The sequence below is a fragment of the Narcine bancroftii genome, chromosome 10 (genome assembly GCF_036971445.1).
Source record: "Narcine bancroftii isolate sNarBan1 chromosome 10, sNarBan1.hap1, whole genome shotgun sequence".
Taxonomy (NCBI): domain Eukaryota; kingdom Metazoa; phylum Chordata; class Chondrichthyes; order Torpediniformes; family Narcinidae; genus Narcine; species Narcine bancroftii.
Genome location: NC_091478.1, coordinates 59,627,810 through 59,640,143, shown reverse-complemented (window position 1 = coordinate 59,640,143; position 12,334 = coordinate 59,627,810). Strand labels below are relative to the sequence as shown.

Below are 12,334 nucleotides of genomic sequence, written 5' to 3'. Positions count from 1 at the left end.
TTTGATGGTACCCCCGGATGAGGTCCAACTTGGAAATCACCCTTACCCCATGCAGGTTGGCAGCAGTCTTGGATATGGGGCATGGGATATCTGTCAGGCATGGCGGCAGTAGTCCCTGAATGGTCTCCACTCCTCCACTGATTTTGGCACCATGTGGAGGGGGAGGCCCAGGGACTGTCAGAGTGCCACACAATCACCAGCTCCTCCATTTTCTTAAACTCCACCTCTGCCAGGCTGTGCTTTTCGGGAGGCAATTGGCGTGCCCTGGCGTGGAACAGGGAATCCTCGGTCAGAATATGGTGCCTTACCCCGTGCTTTGGCTCGGCTGCAGAGAACTGTGGTGCCACTATCAAGGGGAACTCTGCCAGGATGCAGGGGAATTCATTGTCCGAGAATATTTTAAATTCTAGGTGGGTGGGGGGGACGGGCGGGAAGCTTGGCTTCCCCCAGAGGCAGAGACTGAAAAGTTCTGGCATGCACCAAACGCTGTCCCTTGAGGTCGACAAACAGGCAGTGGGCCTGAAGGAAGTGGGCCCCCAGGAGAAGGTGCATCACTGCCGCGAGGGTGAAGGTCCACTAAAGCAGTTGAAGCCAAAATTAAGGGGGATGATGCAGGTCTGAAAAATCTGAGTGGAGAAGCTGTGGGCTGCCCTCAATGTTGGGTTCTGCTTGCTGTTACGGGTGTCGAGGCCTGCGGGGGGTAGGATTCTTATCTTGGTGCCAGTGTCAAGCAGGAAACACCTGCCCAACAAGGAGTCCCAAATGTAGAGGAGGCTATCACGTGGGCCAACCGCCACAGCTGTCAACGATGATGGTGAGGGCGCTTCCCAGAAACCCGCAGGGCCTCCACACCGCATTGCTGATGGTAATAGCAGAACTGTCCTGGAGTATGAACTTGCCTCTCTGCTGGGCTCACAGGTGGCTGTTTGTGGGACTGGCTGATGTGGTCTATGACGGCGCTGGTGTCCTTCTTCCCTCTCCAGAGCATGTCCACCCAGGACGCAACCCTCCGAGGATCGCTGAAGTCCTCATCCATGAGCAAGAACTATATTTTCGGGCAACTGCTCCAGAAAGATCTGCTCAAGGATCAGGCAAGGCTTGTGGCTCTCGGTGAGAGCGAGCATCTTGCTTATTAGAGCAGACGGGGCCCTGTCCCCCAATCTGTCCATATGTAGCAGTTGGGTGTCAAGCTTGCGCCGGGAGAGCCTGAAAGTGCAGGTTAACAGCTCTTTGAGGGTCACGTATTTGTTTTGCTCCGGAGGCTGCCGTAGGAAATCTACAAACCTTGCCGCTGTGTCCTGATTGAGGCCGTCATGACGTAGAAGTAGCGGGTGTTGTCGGTGGTGATTTGGCAAAGCTGGAACTGAGCCTCGGCCTGCTCGAACCACACATGCGGCTGCGACACCCAAAACATTGGGAGCCCAAGGGAGATTGTGTGGATAGTTGCTGGCTTTGACTGGTCTGTCTAAGTTGGGTCCAACTGCTGGTTGGACCTGTTGGGGGTCACCAATGTAGTATCCACACTACGTGAGCGTGAAGTAGAATGACACGCACACCAAAGCCTTGTAAAATGAGACTGGTTGACCACTCGGGCATGGCCCACTACAGCCCTTCTCACTCTGCTGCCGTGGGATGGAGGTATGGGAGCTGAAAGGCGAGCACAAGGCCAGCTCCTTCCCGCTGCCATCCAATTCCTGAAGGACCAATGAACCACAGACACTTTTCGTACACTACTATTTTATAGAGTAATGTTGTAAGATGGTTAGAATATGAATGTTTGCACTTTGATGCTGCCACAAAACACTGAATTTCCTGACTTGTTCTTGACAATAAATCCTGATCCTGAAGTCAGCCTGAACATGAACAGGAAGGCGAGGGGGACAGTCATGGTCCTTTGTGTTGAATCCCAGGTTGACACTATTGAGACAAACTCGTGCTTGGAGCCCAGCATCTTGGGGGAAGAGCCCATTGTTAGCGCCGCCGCTTTGAACTGATACGAGAGCTGACAGTCACCAAAAATGCACATAGTTAACAGGTCATTGACTTTTTTTTTAACCCCTCTCTCGCTTTCGGGGGGCACAAACCTGCCCGAAAGAAATGCGTGGAGGCGTGGGAGCAGGAGGGAGGCGGCGGGGCTGTTGCCTTGCGAAAGGGGACTCGCAGATCCAGGGGCCGGCGGCTGGAACCGCGGGGAAGGGCGGACCGGCGAGATCAGCCGCCGCGCCTGCAGCCGGGGGTGGGCTTGGCTGGCTCGCCTTTCCCCCTTCCCGAGAGCTGGATGTGGTACAGTCTCGGGGTTGAGGGCAGCAGTGATGAGTTAGTGACAGGTTCCGTGCGAGAGACGGGGAGAGTCGCTTCCAGCAGCCCCCCCATTCCCGGCAGCGCAGGGCTTGGAATGACTCTGTTTAAAAGCAAGCGGCGGAACCAGAGACGTGAGTATTTGGGGGGGGGGGGGGGGGGTGGAAACCTGCCAGAGGCGTTATCCCGCTGGGAGGGTGAGAATGTTAACGCTCTGTGCGGGGTTGAGGTAGACCCTCACCTTTCTCATTCCGCCCCCGCCCCCCCCCCCAGGTCTGCAGACCCAGCAGAGAGGCGGGTGGAGGGAGAGTGGGCGAGGTGCATTGGAAGGCTGGCAGTGTTGCATTACCGAAGACGCTGGGAGCCCGAGTGTTCGCAGGGGTTTAGAAATAAATAAAGGGTGGCGCACCTGCGACCTGCTTCATTCTAGTTCATCGACGAGAATACGCGTGCAAGTTCTAGTTTGACTTGCCCTCTCCGACAGGCGTTAGAAAGGGGAGGGCGCTGCAGGAGTTGCTTTTATATCGTCCCGTTGTCTGCACAAGGCGCAGCCCGGCGTGCCGAATCCATGCCACCATGTGTAATTATCCCATGCCCTTTATCACTGCTGAATGCACACAGTGATTAAATGCTTCACCAGAAGTCCATCAAAGTTAGGGGGACCTTCTGGCGCAATGGTTTCCAAACCCCTTGTCTGTGGTTCTCAAACTTTTTCCTTCCCACTCACATCCCACCTCAAGTCATCCCTAGGCCATCGGTGCTCTGTGATTAGTAAGGGATGGCTTGAGGCGGGATGTGGATGGGAAGGGAAGGTTGAGAACCACTGCTCTAGACCCACTTGTCACTGAAATATTTTGCTTGAGAAAATTTGTCCTTTGGAGTTATGGAACCATGCACATAAGGAGTCAATTAGGTCTGATGAAAATAGTGGGATTTTCAAACTTTTTCTTCCCACCCACATCCCACCTTAATCAATCCTTTACTAATCACAGAGCACCTATGGCCGAGGGAATACTTCAAGTGGTATGTGAGTGGAAAGAGAAAGGTTGAGAACCACCGCAATAGGGGAAGAGTTTTCAGTATCATCTTTCAAAAGGGGGAATGGATGCTTGTTTGCGAGGGAGAATTTTCACAGAGCTGCAAAGCAACAGGGGAGATGTGGAACTGAGTTGATAATTCTTCCAATGGCCTGAAATGGATATGATGGGCTGAATGGCCTTTTTCTCCGTCCTGCACCATTCTGTCTATGAAGAGTAAAATGAGCAGTGGAGGAGGATGAACAAGGAGAGATTAGTGACTCATGCCTGCATCACGATGTGCTTTACCCCAGGAGCATGGTAGTCCCTCCAGAAACAGAGAACCAGGAAGCGACTAGGCATTCAGTCCCTCTCAGCTTTTGGCACTAAGGAGCCTGATTCACACAGCAGCAGAGTTGCTCTGGACTGGAATACCAAAGGGACAGTTTGCTATCCTGACATGAGGCGAGCTACAACCTCAAGATTATAGATTACTCTTGGGACAATGTGGACTTCATCAGCAATGTGCAACCTGGGTGTGGCCAACATGATGTCTATTCTCAGTGTTCACCTTCATCTCTCAAACTGTCACAACCTCAAAGTTCTTAAGTGACTCAGAGGGCATGAATGCCTGGTATGGATGGTTCAGCCTAGGGATGCTGGAGGTCTCCACCCATCAGGCTGACTGGTTGCAAGCTCGAAGGTGAGGAGGGAGAAACAATTGGCCATTATTCAGCATCCCTTCTTCATTTGCCTTCCCTCAACTGTCGGGAAGGGAAGGTCAAGGGAGGGTACAGATCCTCAGTGCTTTCATGGCCAAATTGATTTTCAGATGGTGATAGTCTGGCCACATACATGGGGAAAGGCAGTTGATGCTTTCCAAGAATTCTTTATTGTCATGTTTATTGTCTATATTGTTAAGGTTATATAAAAAAAGGTTATGAGTCAGTGTACAGGAAGGGGATTGAAAACTTGGCTGAGTGGTGCACCAACAACAACCTCACATTCAATGTCACCAAAACTAAGGAGTTGATTGTTAACTTCAGGAAGGGAAAGCCAGAGGTGTATGATCCACTGAGCATTGAGGGATCAGCAGTGGAGAGGGTGGTGAGCAAATTTAAGTTCTTGGGGGCACTATCTTGGACAGTATTTCTTGGACCCTACACACTAATGACTTCATGACAAAGGCACGACAGCACCTCGACTTCCTTAGGAGTTTGTGGAAATTGGAAACACTGGTAAATTTCTACAGATGTGTGATGGAAAATGTGCTGTCTGGCTGCATCAAGGTCTGGTATGGGAATAACAATACCCCTGAGTGTAAAGCCTTGCAAATAGTAATGGACACAGCCCAAGACATCACAGGCAAAACCCACCCCTCCATTGAGAACATCTGCAGGGAATACTGCCGTCGGAGAGTAGCAGCAATCATCAAGGATCCATATCACCCAGCACATGCTCTGTTCTCACTGCTGCCATCAGGAAAGAGGAGTAGGTGCCACAAGACTCACACCATCAAGTTCAGGAACTGCTGATACCCCTCCACCATCAGACTCCTCAACCACATACTCAATCAGGAATTCATTTAAGGATTTTTACTTTTACATTTTATTGATTTTTTATATTCTCCCTGTATTCCAGACTCTTTACATTTCTTTATTTGTTTACGTGTGTACATTGTGTACAGTTTTTTTGCGTAACTAATAATATGCGGCAATTCTGCCTCACCCGCAGGAAATATCATCTCGGGGTTGTATACAATGTCATGTATGTACTCTGACAATAAATCTGAAAAAAATGTACATAAATACTCAAATTTGTTAAAGAGGCACCATTAGCCAGGTGTTCCCACCAATAAGAAATAGAGACTCATGAGGGACACCGAGTGTCCACGGATTCGCCTCCTGCAATCTCTGCAGCCCCACAGTTTCCTGTTTGTTCCAGCGGGGGCAACCGAACTCCCATCCCTGATCCATTTGGGAAGATGTCAGCACCCAAGGCCCTTCACAATCCCTTCTTGCTATTGGCACCCTCACGGATCCCACGAGTCAGCCTCCAGCAGCCTGGTTTGAGACCTTTGGTTGCCAAGCCCCTCGCTGATCCACTGCTGTGGCCTCCCACCCTGTCGGGTCCTCTCCCAGGCTTCTTCTTGGCCGAGGAGGATTATCGTGTTCTGGAGCCCTGCACCAGTCCGCTACTCTCCCAGAGCCTGCAACCCACCATGTTCTGATGCCAGCCGTGGGTACCACCATTTTCAGCATGCACCTCTGGTTTTGCTGATGTTTTAAAAAATAACTCTGCCGGCCCCTTCCACAGGATGTTTAAAACCTGTACGTGGCTATCGGTGTAATGACCGGGCAGTAGGGCCATGCGGAGAACCTGTGTCCATGCTCCCACTGTTCTGCACTGTTTGGGTGCTCCAGCAGACCTGGCATTCTTTTCCCATTTGCAGTTCCATGGGAGCCAATTCCAGGAGAACAGAGAATGCTGTGATTTATAGGAATGGAATTGCATGCTTGCATGACTCCTATTTTGCCTCTTTTGACGTTCTATCCCATTTGACATTTTCTTCAGTCAACAAAAATCCACCATGTTACTGGGGGATATTTCTGGCCAGCATTCCTCCCTTAATCAAAAAAGGCCAAAAACCAGATTAACCAGTCAACCATGCAGACAAACCCAATGACTTCACTTCAACGATATTGGAACGTTCAAAGATTTTCATGGAGGGAGTGCTCCGGTGCTATGTGAATGCAGCTTTGAAGACTTGCTACAATCCATCCTCCACACCCTTGTCTCCAACTTCCCCTACCCCTAATGACAGCAACTGCAGCTTGGGGAATCTCAGATAATTTAACAGACTGATATTTCACTGCAGCGTTAAGGGCAGTCTCCAGATCTACAGCAGTCTGTGGATGGGAGGCAAACCATTCAATCCCAGACACTCCCAGTGTTTCTTGGGTTGGTGGGAGGGTGGCAATAATTGCAATGGCTGCAGAATATGTGCAGTCCCCAGAGAGTACCGTGGGCCATAACCTATTTACAGACTGTTTCGGGATTTCCTGGGGACTCAAGAGAGTGAATTCACATTCAGAAAGGAGCAGATAAAAACACAGTCCCAGCGTGTGTCATTGATTGTCAAGATCCGTGTAAAGTCCATTTCTATTTACAGTGATCTGGGAATATGCAACAGCCTCAGACTGTGCATCCGTGCTTACCTGGGTTTGCAGAGTGGGTTAACATTTAAAATGGACCAGGGACTGTGTCCATTCCCCAGACTGTGTCACTATTTACTGGGATCGATGTGAGGGAATTGGTTTCTCTAAAGTACCTGACTGTTAGCTTTTGACAGGGATTTTGTTCCTTTCAATTTCCTCTCCCTCCCTGCAACCCCAGTGCCCAGGGACGTTTCCACAGGCCCTCTCAATGAATGCACATACCAGGAAAGTTAACCCCTCAAGGAGAACACAGAACATGGTAGCTTCACTGTTTTAAGACAATTCAATTGATCATTTCTCCTGATGCTTTAGCTCTGCTGTCATGGTTTATTAAGCTCTCTTGATTGAATTAATTCTTTAAACTCATTGCCAGGCATCTATTATCCTCAGAGGGACCCATAGAGTTCCCTGTTCCAACATATAGACACATCTCTCTCCTGTCTGTTGCAAGCACTTCCATGTTCCTGATTATTTTGAGGCCTCTGAACCAACCCCTACTTTTGCTGCACAAAAGTATGACATTCACCATCTGGGACCCCATACTTTGTGCATCAAAGAGGTGGGTGCAATGCCTGCCCCAGATGATGCCCAGCTAGACATCTAGCAGGGGGGGGTGGGGGGGTGGGCGGGATGAAGCATTTAACCCCTCAAGCTCATTGAAGCTAATCTGCTTCCCTTGGCTTCGAGACCCAGGAGCTCACCGTTGTCTGACTCCTTTCCAGCCTCAAACATGTGCGGGAGCAAGCTTCAGGTTTTCTTCAGCGGTCCAAGGGAGAGTTGTTTCTTCAAGTTGCCTCTAAACATCCCGGCATTACATTTATTTATTTATTTAACAGATTGACAGCGGCAGAACGGTAACACGCCCTACCGGTTCGTGACCCCGTGCCCCTTAAATATGTCTGTAGCCACTGGAATCACAGTGGACACGATTAATTGAACACACTCGGTTTTTCTGGAGTGAATCCAACGGATTTACTCTTCATCACCCGCGCAACCTTTTAAAAGTCATAATTGCACACCCGACATGTGCTGATGTCATCACACACTGGCATCACATGGCCGATTCGAGGTCTCCTGGGAGTTGTAGTGCCGCCATGTGACCAATTGACCTAATGATCCTCTACATCTTTGGAATATGGGAGGAAAACTGAAGAAAAACTCCAAATAGTTTCCTGATATCGACTTCCTTTCCTCCTTTAATCATTTCAAACTCCTCATTTGAATCAATCGTCCCAATCAGTCTGATTATGCGAATGGGATGCACATAAATTTTCACTTGACCCTCGAGGGTCTGAGGAAGGATGGACTGGCTTTGGAGGTGGTGGAGAGGTGGTTGATTCCAGAAATGAGGGGAATTAGCCTAAGGAGGGACTGTGTCTGTACTCCTGGAATTTAGAATAATGAAAGGAGATCATATAGAAAGACAAAATTATGAAAGGCAGGGATAAGACAGAGGTCGGTAAGTTGTTCCCATGGTTGAGGGAGACCAGAATGAGGGGACATAGCCTTATGATCCAGGGGAGTAGATTTAGGATGGAGGAACTGCTTTTCCCAGAGGGGGCGAATCTGGAATTCGCTGCCCAGTGAAGCAGTGGAGGTGACCTCAGTAAATATATTAAAGGTTGGATAGATTTTTACATAGTTGGGGATTTAAGGGATATGGGGAAAAGGCAGGTAGGTGAAGATGATCTCACTGATTGGCGGAGCAGCCTCGGATGTCTGACTCCTGATCCTGTTTTTTATGCCTTGACTGAGATAATCTCGCAGCCATTAGACAAAACATTGGACCGCCTGCTCACTGAGAAAACTCAACTCAATTCGGACACTCAGGAATTTGTGGAGGCTTCCTCATTCACTCCATCAGCTGGTGTCCAGAGAGTTTCATCAAAGCTGGGGCATGTGCGATGTACGCCACTGGTTCCCTCTTTGGTGGGCTCCTGCTTGCTCCTGGACCCTGCTGTGATGTGAACAAGCCCTGCCATTACCTCTACTGACTCTGCTCTCTCTGTTTCCAGTCTGTAAACAGGACATGGCCCCCAGTACCCTCTGGGGACTGCACATATTCCGCAGCCATTGTAATTATTGCCACCCTCTCACCGACCCAAGGAACACTGGGAGTGTCTGGGATTGAATGTTTTGCCCTCAAAACATTAACTCCCACCCTCAGACTGCTGTAGGTCTGGAGACGACCCTTAATGCTGCAGTGAAATATCAGTCTGTTAAATTATCTGAGATTTCCCAAGCTTCAATTGCTGTCATTAGGGGTAGGGGAAGTTGGTGACAGGGGTGTGGAGGGTGGATTGTAGCAAGTCTTCAAAGCTGCATTCACATAGCACCAGAGCACTCCCTCCATGAAACTTTGAATGCTCCACTATCATTGAAGTGAAGTCCTTCATGGCCTGCTTGCAAATAGAATCTTAGTCAGAGAGCTAGTCAGCAGAGAAACCGGCCCTTCAGCCCAACTCATCCTTTCTAACCAAGTTCCCTCTCTGAACAAACACACCAATGCCTCGACTGTATCAGGAGCCTAAGGAAATTGGGCATATTGTTGAGTACTCCATCAAACTTCGATAAGTGCACCACAGCCTGTCAGGGTCTGCCTCAAGAAGGCAGCTAATTTCATGAAGGGTCCCCATCAGAATCAGAATTTATTGTCATGAACAAGTCACAAAATTTGTTGTTTTGTGGCTGTGTCACTGTGTAAACATTGATATTATAACCTCCTTTCAACAATAAATAAAAATAGTGCATGAAAAGTAAAAATGAGGCAGTGTCTTTGGTTCATTGATTATTCAGGAATCTGATGGCAGCGGGGAGGAAGCTGTCCTTGTGCCGCTGAGTGCTCGTCTTTAGGCTCCTGTACTTTTCCCCCGATGGTAGCAGAGTGAAGAGGGCATGACCTGGGTGGTGGAGGTCTTTGAGGATAGAGGCTGCTTTCTTAAAACACTGCCTCATGTAGATGTCCTCAATAGAGTGGAGTCTGGTGTCTGTGATGTTGCAGGCCAAGTTAACAACCCTCTGGAGTTTATTCTTGACCTGAGAGTTGGCGCCTCCGAATCAGGCAGTGATGCAACCAGCCAGAATGCTCTACAAGGTACACCTGTAGAAGTTTTCGATAGTCTTCAGTGATATACCAAATCTCCTCAGACACCTCACAGAGTCTAGCTGCTGGCTAGCTTTCTTTGTAATTCTATCAATGCGGAGGCTCCAGGACAGATTCTCAGAGATGTTGATGCCCAAGTTCTTGACCCTCTCCACGACTGAGCCCTCGATGAGGACTGGGTCGTGTTCTCCTGAGGTCCACAATCATCTCCTTGGTCTTGCTAACATTGAGTGCAAGGTTGTTGTCATGACACCATTCAACGAGCTAATCTACCTCCCCCTTGGATGCTTCCTCATTGCTGTTGGTGATTCTGCCGACAACCGTGGTGTCATTGGCAAATTTGTAGATAGCATTGGAGTTGTGCCTGGCCCCACAACATGGGTGTATAATGAGTGGAGCAGAGGGCTAAGTTAAGCCCACATCCATGGGGTGCGCTGGTGCTGAGGAGCCATTTGTACTGACTGTGCTGTTCTAATGAGGAAGTCAAGGATTCAGTTGCAGTGGGAGTGGAGGGGGGGGGAGACACCCAGGGTTTGGAGCTTGTTGACCAGCACTGAGCGAATAATGGTATTGAAGGCTGAGCTGTAGTTGATGAAGAGCAGCCGTGTGAATGAGTTGTTGTTTTCAAGATGATCCAAAGCTGAGTGGAGAGCCAGTGATATTGTGACAATGGGCGAATTGCAGTGGGTCCAGACCTTTGCTTGGGGACATGTTAATTCTGGCCATGACCAACCTCTCAAAAGGTCCTTTTACACTACCCATGAAAGATGGTAATTAATTACCTTTTTACCGTTTCACTTACCTGTGTGATATGGTATGGTGTGGTGGGGGGGGGGGCTGTCATTTTCATCCCGGTACTTACCTGCCAAGGTAGAGTCAATGCAAAATGCACCGGTTCAGTGTAAAAGGCTTATCCACTTTCCTGGGACGCCAACGCTGTAATGCTGCAGGTCTCAACTCCTTTTGTCGGATCCCTATTTAAAAGGTGGCACTGACCCGGTTTTGCTTGGTTCAATGTGAATGCTCCAGTCCAATCTGACCCGGCTTTGAACTCGGGTCATTGGCATGCCAATTTACTGGGTCGGCTGAATAAAAGCATTTCCTCACAGTAGATGTTAGTGATACTGGGTGATAGTCATTGAGGCAACTCACTCTGTTGGTTCTCTGCTGGTTTGTTCATCTTGGGCACAACCTCTTCTCGCTGCTACCTTTGGGAAGAAGGGACAGAAGCCTGAAGACCCTCTAGGTTCAAGAACAGTTTTGTTCCAATGACCATTAAGCTCTTGATCCTCCCCTTGTTGCACCAATCGTAGAGTGCTCCGAAAATGCCAAAGGACTGCCTGCACTTTTTTTGTATGCATTTTCTTTCTTGTGTACTCATTGTCCCTTTAAATTTAATTCAATTATGTTTACTATTATAGATTTTCTTTACAAGTACTGTTCGGCTGCAGCAAGTAAGAATTTTGGTACATTGTACAATGTGTATGTAAATAAAGTGATTGCCATGTGGCTGTTATCTTGCTTGCCAAGCAGGAGGCCACTGCAAATGGCCTCTCCTACATTACAATATCTGTAGTAACACCTTCTCGTCAGTGTCCCCCGTTTTCACTGGAGTTTGCTACGTCATGGTGCGAACGAGTGTCCAGCGTTATAACTGGACGGGTAGGCTGGGCTCGTTGGCCTTGGATGGCAGCCAGCCTAAAAGAAGGAAACTTTGATTTCAAACCTGGGCAGAAGGTGCTCATTAGCCTCGTCAGGCCATCCATCTAGGAGAAGGACACTCTGTGGTAACACCTATGACCCGAGGACCTGGCTGTCACCATCCCAACATGCTCGGCCGTGGCAGATAAACCCTGGGTGTCAAGGGAGGGGCCAGGACTGCGCACACAGCACTCCCCCTAAAAATCCATGGCGCAGGCTGAAAGGACATGCCCGTGTCTACCATCCTTCCACAATCTTTGTCCGCCAAGCCAGGCCATAGTGATGACAATAAACTGGTTAATCATCCTCATTTTCCCCCATTTTTACTACCTGACCTGCTCTCGTGGTTTGATCTTCCTCATCATTCTTCTCTCTGAGGAGAGGAGATGTTATTTCCCAGACATTAGGGGGTATGTTTTTTTACGCAGAGAGTTGTGGGGGCCTGGAATGCATTGCCAGGGATGGTGGTGGAGGCTGGAACAATAGGACCATTTAAGAGGCTCTTAGAAAGGCACATGGATGGAAAACAAATAGAGGGTTATGAGGTAGAGAGGGTTCCATTTATATTTGGTATGGGTGGGCCGAAGGGCATGTACTGTGCTGTAATCTATGTTGTAAACTCTCAACATTCCCAGCAATTCCCTCCAGATTTTATTAACAGGCCCCATTTATAGCAGCCAACTAACCTACCGACCCACATATTTTCGAGATGTTTGGTAGCCCATCCTGACACAGGGAAAAACATCAAACTCCACAGAGACAGCGCCAGAGATCAGGATCAAACCTGGCATCATCTCCACTCGCTGTGTTCAGGCAGCGTCTGGGAAGAGTGAAACAGTGTTCGTGGGCAAATGGGAGTGGGAGAGGACATGAGGAGAAAAAACTTCCCCGTTGCTCCCACTGCAAGGTCTGACCTGTAGCTTTGACAGTTCCTTTACTCCCACAAATGCCTTCTGACCCTCCGAGTTCCTCCAGCAGTTTGTTTTTAACCCCATTAA

General features: G+C 49.0%; 1 protein-coding gene across 2 annotated transcripts in view; it reads left to right on the top strand.

Moving 5' to 3' along the window:
• Positions 1-12,334, top strand: part of LOC138744601 (RNA-binding Raly-like protein) — an 838,833-nt gene that overhangs the window by 249,462 nt on the left and 577,037 nt on the right. Inside the window, exon 1 of one of the 2 annotated variants that reach the window (XR_011345644.1) lies at positions 2,373-2,432. The exons of the other annotated variant lie outside the window; for it this stretch is intronic. The gene's annotated coding sequence lies outside the window, so the exon portion shown is untranslated. Of the gene's footprint in view, positions 1-2,372; positions 2,433-12,334 lie in introns of those variants that run through there. 2 annotated transcript variants of the gene reach the window in all.